Source organism: Gossypium arboreum, chromosome 2 (assembly GCF_025698485.1).
Source record: "Gossypium arboreum isolate Shixiya-1 chromosome 2, ASM2569848v2, whole genome shotgun sequence".
Lineage (NCBI taxonomy): Eukaryota > Viridiplantae > Streptophyta > Magnoliopsida > Malvales > Malvaceae > Gossypium > Gossypium arboreum.
Window position 1 is genome coordinate 22,627,728 of NC_069071.1, and position 11,486 is coordinate 22,639,213.

General features: G+C 34.1%; 1 pseudogene; it reads right to left on the reverse strand.

Moving 5' to 3' along the window:
• Nucleotides 1-9,928: 9,928 nt before the first annotated feature.
• On the reverse strand, nucleotides 9,929-11,267 carry LOC108466238 (probable 2-oxoglutarate-dependent dioxygenase AOP1; annotated as a pseudogene).
• Nucleotides 11,268-11,486: the final 219 nt, after the last annotated feature.

Below are 11,486 nucleotides of genomic sequence, written 5' to 3' on the forward strand. Positions count from 1 at the left end.
ACACTTAGTGCCGAAGCAAACTTTCTCCACATTTCACTATTTCTTTTACATTCAACAATTGTCATCACTCCATACACATACAATTTCATTCATACATATATAGCATTCCATTAAACACAATTGCATAGATTTTCCAATCATTTGAGCAATATCAAACATATGTGTAACGACTTACCTTGTTTGGGGTAGAACGGTTCCAAATCGGCTACTCGTTTGCTTTCTCCTTTCCTTTGTCCAATTTAGTTCCCTTTGCTCTTGAGCTGAATCAAACAATTTACCTCTCCATCAAACACAAACATACGGCATTCACATGCATTATTTTGGTTATTGCGAATACTTAGCACAACTAAGCTGAAAATTTACTCAATCTCATCTTAATTTATTGCTACTTATTATCCAAATTTCCAATACAAAGTATTTAACACCTATGCCCATTCATACCCCATATGGCCGAATGCTTCATTCCTTACCCAATTAACCATCCAACAATTTTCAACCTCATTACCACACTTTTTATGTCTAATTGTTTAAATACCCTCAAGCTCATTCACAAGTACTATTATACATCTCATTAAGCATTAATCATTTTGCAACATAAATTCTATAGCATGGCTGAATACTCATTCACACACACACACATAACAACAAGAATTCAATGGCACAAAATTTCCTTTTTGTTAAACATTCAAACTCACTCATCTCCAAACTTTCATCACAACAACATCAAAACACTCACCAAGGAAGACAACATTCATGGCTGAAATTTAACACACCTAACAACCTAGTTTCGATTCGAGATTCAAGGAAAATTTTGAACCAATCCTCCAAATCATGCATGCATTTTCAAGAGTGGCATAAAACATACCTTCTTGTATCAAAACACCTTAGTCTAGTAGGCTCCCATGGCTGATTTTTCTCAAGCTTTTTCCCCCTTTCTTCTTAGTATATTCGGCCAAGCAAGAAAAAGATGAGAGGATGGACACTTTTTTTTTCTCTTTTGTTTTCATCATATCCCTTTTTTTTCAATTTCATTTCTTTATTCTTTCAAGCATAATCCATTAACTAAACATGTTTGAAACATGTTTTCCTTGCCCATCACTCTTGACATGGCCACCACTAGCCTTAGGAATGGGCTATTTGACATGCAAGTCCATTTATTTTACTTCATCCTTTTATTAATCTCTTAAAATTAGCCACATATATTTAAATCCTTTCACATGAGTCCTTTTCTTTCAATTCACAATCAAATTAACTAAATCAAAGAATTCAAAATTCACACATGCATTTTTCACATATTCTAGACAATAAATATTACGTTCGAACATGTCGGTGACTCGGTTTAGCGGTCCCGAAACCACTTCCCGACTATGGTCAAATTTTGGGATGTCACAATATGAACTTCAACCTTTAACAATTCTTTGAACTAAGTCAAATACGAATAATCATAAAATTTATTGGTTTGTTAACATAAATTTCCATACTAGATATGTTTTAATCAAATATATTATTTAGTTATAAAACCTACTATAGCGACATAAATAAATCAGTTAATAAACTGAACACATTTGAATAATGAAAAGTTGAATAAGCTCTCTCTTACAAGGTTCTCATCAGTAATATTTTTCCACATAATTTTAATCGAAAACTTATTCTAAATACTGTAGATTTATACTCACAGTTAAAAAAAAATTGCAACTTCAGGTGCATCCAACCATAACGAGTTTTATATAGAATTACCATATTTTATTGCTCATAAATAGATCTTTCACAATCAAATATTTTTCGTTCAACCCCTTAATGGGGATGATGACATAAGAAGATCACAAAGATAATCACAATCAATTCAATTTAACAACAGGAGTAATCAATAACTCAATCCTCCCTTTTTTTTATCCTTTCAAAATAGATATTTATCTTCATTCATAATCTCAGTATGATATCCATTATAAATATCTTTTAAAACCAATGGATTAACCATCACAAGATATTAATATATTAGCTCTGCTAAAGCTTTCGACTAACTTTGTACTACCAAATATTTGTAACACCCTTAACCCGTATCCATCGCCGGACTAGGGTTAAAAGGCATTACCGGACATATAAGATCATTTTGAAATCATTTCACAGTCATAAGTCATACATAATCATATCATAGTCTAATATCATCATAAAGTCCCTTTCTTAGGTTACGAGACCTTAAACATGCATTAGGAAGAGGTCGGGACTAAGCCAGACACATACAAAAAATTTTTAGGAAACTTTGAAATTTTTCTAAGTTACAAAGGTCACATGCCCATGTGAGTAGGCCGTGTGCCTTACACGGCATTAGACACGCCCGTGTGTCTAGGCCGTGGCAAAACAGGGCATACATACTGACTTGTCCACCCGGCCACAAGACACGCCCGTGTGTCTGGCCCGTGTGTAAGTCTGACTTGATTCGAAACTAAACTTTTAAGGACACGGTCGTGTAACACCTTAATTTTGGGCCTAAAAGTAATGGGCCTTGAGTTTGGGATCGGTTAGAATGCCGCTTGGATAAAAGAAAGGTGTTTAAGTATTTTATAATTGTGTGTTTAGTTTAATTGTTAAATTATTTAGGAATGCCTGGTAGTGTGGAAAATGTCCTGGGTTCGATCCAGGGCTTTAGCAAAATTTTGCATTTTTTTTCTAAAGAACCCTGAGCATTAGGTGGAAGGCTTATTAATAAGGCCTGGTAAAATCTAACAAAAGGAAGCATGTGGCCCAGTGGCAAAAGGTGTGGGTAGTAAGTAGGGGGTCCAGGGTTCAAGTCCTGGCCTTGGTAAATTTTTTTATTGCGCATAAGATTAGTAGGGAAGCTAGCATTCAGGCTTTATAAATATGTTAGGTGGGAATCTGACACAAGGATGCGCTTGGCCCAGTGGCATGATGGCATTAGGAGTAAGGAGAGGTGTTGGGTTCAAGTCGCAGCATGAGTAGAAGTTATGGGTTTTTTTTAAGACAACCTGGAGGTCAGCAGAAAGAGTTTATAATTAATCGGGGAGGAGAAACGACACAAAAGAGCTTATGGCTTGGTGGCAAGGGACGCATAGTGTAGCCAAGAGATCAGCGGTTCGAATTTGAATGGTAGCAACTATTTTTAGGATAACCAGGTTGCAGGTTAATAGGCCTTAAAAATAGTTAGGGATGGCATATGGCACAAGAACGCCTGCGGTGCAGTGGCGTGAAGTATGCTATGGTTATGAGAGGGAGCAGGTTTGAATCCTAGGCCTGGCAAAGTTTAAATTTCTATTTTTTAAGAAAACTGAGGCTTAGGCATATAAGCCTTATAATTAATTGTGACCGAATGGTAGCATAAGAAAAGATGTGGTGTAGTGGCCAGTAGCGTGTGGGGAGGTAGAGTAACCTTGAGGTCTGGAGTTTCGAGTGGATGTGTGCGCAAATGAAGAATTTAATTTTGCTACTCAAGTGCTGTACGGTGGAATCAATTTGAATGCAATTCAAATTGGAATTTTTGGTTAAAATCAAGGGGATTAGGATGAGGATTAAGTGTAGATATGATGGTGATAAAATTGGAGAATTTGAAGGGAAATTATTTTGACGAGTTTAAGTCGATTGAAGAGTGTAGGTGTATTTTTATTTATTTTATTTTTTTTAGTATAAATATGTGTGTCGTATGGTGAGTAAGGGCATTTGTTGTTTTTGTGTGCTTCAGTCGCTTATCACTTCCTCTTTTCTTTAAGCCAAATTCTTTATCTTTTCTTCCCTATTTTAATCGAATCAACCTCTTCCCTCTTCAACCTAGCCAACTATTTCTTTTCATTTAAAAGTTGATTCATACACTTTGGGGGTTTGATTTCTTATTGGCAAGCAATCTCGCAATCGGTAAGTGAATTAGATATTCTTCAGCTTTTGTTAAATATTTCTAAGTTGTTTCGTTTCTACACTCTTAAAAGCTGATTCTTTTTTATTCTTTCCAAAACTTTCGTTAACCTACGGTTTCTCCATTTATTTATTTTTTCCCTCTCATTCAAAAGTGTGATCGCTGATGGAAAAAGGGGGTTCTAGCAGAGAGGTTAGGATAGAGGCTCCCAAGTTTAAGCAACGTAAGGTGTCAGCCGTTAGGGACTTTCCGCCTGGATGCAGAAGGGGGGACTACATTAGATTTCAAGTTACATAGGCAGATCGCAATCGATCAATCTAGTCAAGGCAAGTATAGGTGGTTCTTCAATAAGTAGTGGATTTATTTTGAATTAATGGAATGTGACTAATGGAATATAACGTTGAATATAGGTTCAGAAGATTATGAATACTTAGTACTCCAAGTGATAAGGTGTAGACTTCTACCCTATGATAACTTGATATAAAGCCGAAGGTGTGTACATACACTGCACACACAAGTAGATCGGTAAAAGCTGAAAAGTCGAAAGTTTGACTACAGCAGTCTTGCGAGTGCGTGAACACTAGTGAGATGGAACCGATAGGTTGTCTGAGGCCTCATGAGCGATTCCATGGGCTTGGGCTGTGAATTGGCCAACCGGGCCAGAATAGGCTTAATGGGCCTGATGGGCTGTTGGGCCCATAATAGACAAAAATTTATAATTGATGCTATGTGATGAAAAATCGTATGTGAACATGACTATAAATGTGAATTGGGCCTGATGGGCCATATAAATATGATTTGGGCCTAATGGGCTATATAAACGTGATTGGGCCTAGTGGGCCATATACAAGTATGTGAACTTGACTGGGCTTTGTAAGGGGTTTTTGGGCCTGGTATATGATGACTACAAAAAACTTAAGTAATTAATTGTGACCATGGACGAGTCATAAGGTTATGGTGTGGCAATGGGTATATGCATGTCTAGGATTAGATCTGGGGAGAGCTTGGTACTTAAGCGGTCTTAATGACTCACCTCCTCTTCTCTGGAATCCTACCTGGTGCATAGTATCCGTTCATCTTAGCTCACAGGATTTGTTAACAGGCCAAGGTAAGTGAAAACCGTAATAAAAGGAAAAATTATCGAAATGCCCCTAAGAGCAAAAATGACTGAAATACCCCTAGTTGTTGAATGTAAGTTTTATGGATGTGGCATGCATACATATGATATTCTGCTTAGGTTGCATATGGGTTGGGAATTATGGAACGGAGGAAGTATATGAGGATCGCATGGTTGCTTGACAATCGTGGATCCACCGACGACTTTTAAGCCCAATGTGTAAATGAAGGTAGTTCCGCAACCAGGCTACCATGGATGTGTATCGGTTAGGTGGGTCGATATTTATATCTCTACATGATGTGTTGGGGGACGGAGCTAGTGTGTAGCAGATGGATTATTGGGATGGGATTGCACTACATTGCATTCCATATATGATATTGTTGTGATATTATTGCGATATAGGCTTCAGCCCAACCGAGGCTAATTTGGGCTAAGGCCCAAAGACCACCGTTATTGAATTGGGCTCTGGCCCAAAATAAATAATGATTGCTTTATACTCGTTGAGGGTTGTACACACTGAGTTTTCGAAACTCGCCCCCCTCCTTCTATACTTTTCAGGTGATCCGCAGTAGGCGGTTCGACGGATGGAGGGACCCGGAGGTGGCCAACTAGCATAAAACGTTTAGACTTATTCTTTATGTAATTTTTAATATATTGACTTTAAATTATTTCTATTTGATTTGGATTGTAACAAGGTATTTCCTCTGGCTAATATTTCAAATTAGGATTATTATCATTTTTTTTATGCTTTATATTTATTAGAAGTAGAACGTGGTTTCCTAAACCATAACTGTTTTTAAATACTACATTTCCGCAACTCCATTTTTAAATGACGAGTTTTCATAAAATCATATGTTCTAAATAAAGCTTCCGCAACTGAAAAGAGATTCTACAAAGTAATTAAGGTTTTTCATTTTAAGGAAATGTTTCTAATGAAAACAAGGTTTTCGCTAAAACACTTCAATGTGACGCGCCAGATTCAGCCATAACATCTGGGCCGGGTTTGGGGTGTTACAGGTCGAGACATATGCCCGTGTGCTCAACCATGTAGGCAATTATAGGCCATTAGTAAGGCTAATTTGCCACCCAATAGGGTCCTCCCTACAAGTCCAAAATCAAGCATCATATATACAACATTTTCAGCCAAATTCAACTTCAAACATGTATCAGTCAATCCAAAATATCATCATCAAATTTCATGTTCATTCTCTATACCAAAACATACCAAAATTACATGCCAAATTCATTAATTCATACATGATCAACATCTCAAAATTATCATATCAATCTCATATCAAGATTATACCAAATCCATAACTAAATCTTGAAACATACTTCCCAAAATGAGTTTAATACATAATCAAATATACACAACATTAGCATCATGATCAAGCCATTTTCGCATGGATATATACAAATATACAAATCAAAATGAACCATATCGAAACTAGCCTATACATGCCACATAACCAAAAACTCAAAGCTTTTATTTACCAAAGCGATAACCGGATAGTGTGATGACATCTCCAACGACTTCCAACCCGAGCAAGTCTCCAAAACTCTAAAGCCATAGGAAAAACATACAGTAAGCTTAGAAAGCTTAGTAAGCCATAAGCAAATAAATCATCTCAATGATATTTATAATTCAATTTAATCAGGTCAAATATAGCAAATCTCAACCACATATATATTCATCATACTCGTAAATTCATATGTCCATATTAAGTAACTCCACTTAACTTATTTATCAATGAACATATAACCATGCTTTCAAATTCGAATAACAACCGTTAGCTCAATCATATAAATCAAGCTCGCACATATTCATTACATCGCCAACCAAACCATGGTCATTTATTACAATCATACATAAAGTTATATCAATTTCTTTATAAACACTTCCAAACTCGGACATCATAATTCCCTTATCACATAAACCAAATTCGAGTACATGAATCATATAGTCAACCAAGATCAACTTTATTTTTACTAATCATATATTACATATAAAGCATACACCAACTCTACCATTTTAATTTCCTTATCTGTTCAAGTTTTCGAACCAAGCAATCATACATCAAAGCCATGTTTCATGATTCATAAATTTCATGTCCGAACATAGGACCATAATTTCATATAATGAGCGTATATAACACATCGTTCATTTATATACATTAATATTATTCATTGTCATATAATTCACTTATGATCATATGATACATACTCACCTTTCATTTCTAAATTTCATAAACAAAACACAAGTACCTGAATCGGATACAATTTCATATAGTTATTCATTTCTCAGAATGCCTGTTGAACCGCTCGGAATCAATAAGGATACTCAGATAGGTCATAAGCTCGTACAATACCGATGTGGTCTTACATGTAATCAAATACAGATGCCACTGTCCCTGACAGGGTAGTACATGAAATTATATACGATGCCAATATCCCAGACATGGTCTTACACGTAAATCACAAATCGATGCCAACGTCCCAGACCTGGCCTTACACGATAACACATATCAAAATCCTATGTCATGACATATGTATCCTAACTATTCCTATGGTTCGTACGGGGCTTTTCAAACATCATCACCTTATTAGAACTTTCTCAATTTCACATATTCAATCAATCCACACTCAGAACAGATTCTCCAAAGCTCAATTCAATTCGGAAACATATATATTTATTTAAAACTCAATTCAGCACATATAATGCACATACATTTCAATTTAACAACATTTATTTACTCATGAACTTACCTCGTACTAACACGAACGGACCGGAATGATTATTCGATAATTTCCAACTTTCCCTGATCCAAATCCAATTTCCTCATTTCTTGATCTAATTCAATACAAATTTGGCTTGTTTAATAACATATTCATTCAATTTCATCCAAAAATACATAATTTGGACATTTTGCATTTTAGCCCTTAACATTTCACATTTTCACAATTTAATCCCTATTTCAAAACAACACAAAATACTCAAAAATTTCACTATGCCCATGTTAGGCCGAATTCACCTTGGGTCCCTAGCAGCCCATTAATTCAATTTATTTCACATTTTGACCCTTTAATTTACAAATGTCTTAATTTAGTCCTTAATACACATTTTTATCAAAAATCACTTAATAAAACTTGTTAATCTATCATAAAAAATTCATATTTCATTATCAAGCATTCAATAGCTCAAGTACTCATCAATGGCATTTCACAAAATCATAGAAAAATTCAAAAATTAAGGCATTGGCTAGTTAGAACACAAAGCAATGATCTCAAAAACGTAAAAATTATCAAAAACCAAGCAAAGAACATACTTTAATCAAGAATTTAAAAGGTCGAACTATAAAACACTAAAATGGCTTCTTCTTCTTCACCATTCGACTGAAACAAATGTTTTTGCATGCTTCCATTATGTTTTCTTTATTTTAATACACTTTATTCACAAATTACAACATTAACCTTTTAATTTAAAACAAATTTCAATAATACCAACTCCCATGAAATTCCACTAACACTTAAATGGTATAATTACCATTCAAGCACTCCAATAATTAAAACCTATAGTCATTTAATGCATTTAACTGATAGAATTTAACTTTTACGCTTTACGCGATTAAGTCCTTTTTGTAAAATCGAGCATACAAACGATAATATTTTCACACGAAATTCTCACACATATCATGTTGTAAACATAGAAAATAATATTAAAATAATTTTACGGCCTCAAATTTGTGGTTCTGAAACCACTGTTTTGACTAGGGTCTAAACCGGGCTGTTACAATATTGGTTTATATTTTCTTTTACGTTCACTTCAAGGAATGCAATAGATTTACTACGACGAACTTATAAGCGCCTCCATTGATTCTTTATTTCGTAACTACAATCACAAAACATGTGTGGATTTCAAATCAAAATCTATCTATTCATGTTGTCATGATTAGTCTCCAATTGTAATAAACATGATATAATAAATAAATCATAGTTATATACACCTAAAATTCTTTAACACCATCATTATCACCCTGACTAAGTGGTTAAAGGCTCTAATGATTACTCATAGTGTGCAGGCCTCAACTGAAATAGTAGCAACTTTAGGAGGCAATCGACAATAGCAAATATTGGGATATTTTTGTGACTTATGGAGAAAAAAAATTAAAAGAGAATCGTGCTGATAACGTGTTATAAATAGACAAAGAGTAAAGAACAAAGAGAATGGGAGAGCAAAGGGAGAGTGTATTTTATTGATCAATTGGAATATTTATAAAGCTTCTCCAAAGTCTCTATTTATAGGCATAAGAAATATAAATGAAGTAGAGATCTACTTCTAATGACTATTAAATTTAAAGTACATCAAAACTTATCTTGATCTTTATGAACATCCACTTAATAAGATATTCATAACATATCTAACTTTTTTATAAAAATCATTTTGTTAATTAATCCAATACTTCAAAACTAATCACATAAAATTCAAATTCTTAATTAAGACTACTTCTATTAAGATATATAAAATTTTAAATTTCAATCTCATCAAATATATAATGTAAAATAAAAAAATCCCGTTGTAATATTTCTTATTTAAAAAAAAGATTTTTGATAAATTTTCCATTAAATTAAGACTTGATTAAGTATCGCTTCAATTCAATAACAATCTTAAATAGTAATAAAGATTCATAGTAGCTTTTATGAATATTAATAAGATAGATTAGGTGTTAAAGTTTTAAAACTATTTATTTAGAAAAACTTAAAACCTTTTTTATTTTTAATCTTTTAAAAATAAATTTATTTTAATTTTCGTACATACATTAATATTTTTATTGCATACACAAAGGAAAAATCAAAGTACCACTTACTACTAATAAAAAAAATTGAAGTAAAACACTATGGGATAAGCCTCAAGGTTCAGAAACTTTATTTTCAAGTTTTGATAACAAAATTTATTGTTTCACATAAATTATTGATTGTAAAATCTTAGACACTACAATAAGCCTTAAGATCAATTCAAGATCCCCTCGAGCAGCATGGATAGAGTAAAATCCCAAAAATTCTTCGCAGTCAAAGGGTTTGAAGAGTAAGCCAATTTTGTCATCCACAAGCTCTTTTGGAGCCTTTACTTGGTACCCTCCTCTAGGCGTTGCAAACATTCCCACGCAACACCTTGCCTTGCTCACCTTCATCATGACGCGATGATAAGTAGAACGCAATCCACCATTTAACCATACCTGCAATGATATCATTTCCACTGTAAAATTTATAATCCATGTATACAAGTAATTAAATTGTATAACTTTATTTTCTCTCTATCCATTCATTTTTAGTTTTATATTATGTGACTTACGCTGAGGGACTCTCCAGTCATAACAAAGAAAGTGTTAGGTAAAGGTTTTACATTGATCCATTTACCATCTTTGTTTTGAATCTCTAATCCATTAACCTCATTTTGATACAAAGGGGTCAACAGATTTTGATCCGAGTGAGCCCTAATGCTTGGCTTGCTGCTTTGAGACCCTTCATATTTCATGACCTTGAGAATATAATTTGTGGAGTCAATGAACTCATCCACATATTTCTCCACACCAAAGGTCTCCAAAATCATCCTCCTAATTGTCTTCTCTAATCCTGATGCTAGCTGTGTGAAAGATACCAGAGTTATGTGAGTTAATTAGTAAAACCAAAATATTTTAATTCAAAATGAATAAATAAATAAGACAATTTTGCCTTCAAATTTTCCTGAAAATTATAGTCTTTACCAAAAGTAAGAGTTCAATGATAGAACTTTAAAAAAAAAAAATGAAAGAAATCCAAGGAGTTATTATTCTAAACCTGAAGCTTTTGTTTCCTTGAGGCCACAAGATGTTAGTGAGGTCTGATTCAACGTTTTCAGGAATATGTGCATCATCAATGGCCATGTTTTCATGCAGTCCTGATGCGTCCCTAGAATAGCCTCGAAATAGCTTGCCTGAAACATAGAGCTTTTGGTTTGTAAAGGCAGGTCAAACAGCTCTTCCATGGCTCCAAATACTGCGTGTCGAAGCTCCAGGACTTGGTCAAACAAAGCCTCGAAACAACCGTACTCCTCCAGCGCTTCCCGGACTTGGAGTTTCACCAAATTAGACTCAGGACTGCCTGGCTTCAGCTTTTGTTTTGAGAAATCTATGACCGGGAGCCTGACCGGAGTTTCTGAACTCATATTTGCTTTCGTCTTCCTATGTAAACAATAATGGAAGACTTGAAACCTACTTATAGAGTATTTGAATTGGATTGAAAATGTAATTATTCTCCAACATTTAGACCAAATTTCAATTCAAAAGGCGACCGAATATAACAACTCTTAAATAAAACAAATAAGGTAGCCCATAATTATAAAAAAAATTAACTCAACCATTAAAAAGGATTTACGACTTATCGTAAGTAGCTTAAAGATATTCTTTTTGTATATTATCCTTTTTGTTTCAAGGGAGAATTAATTATAAAAGATATAGTATGTTAGCAATT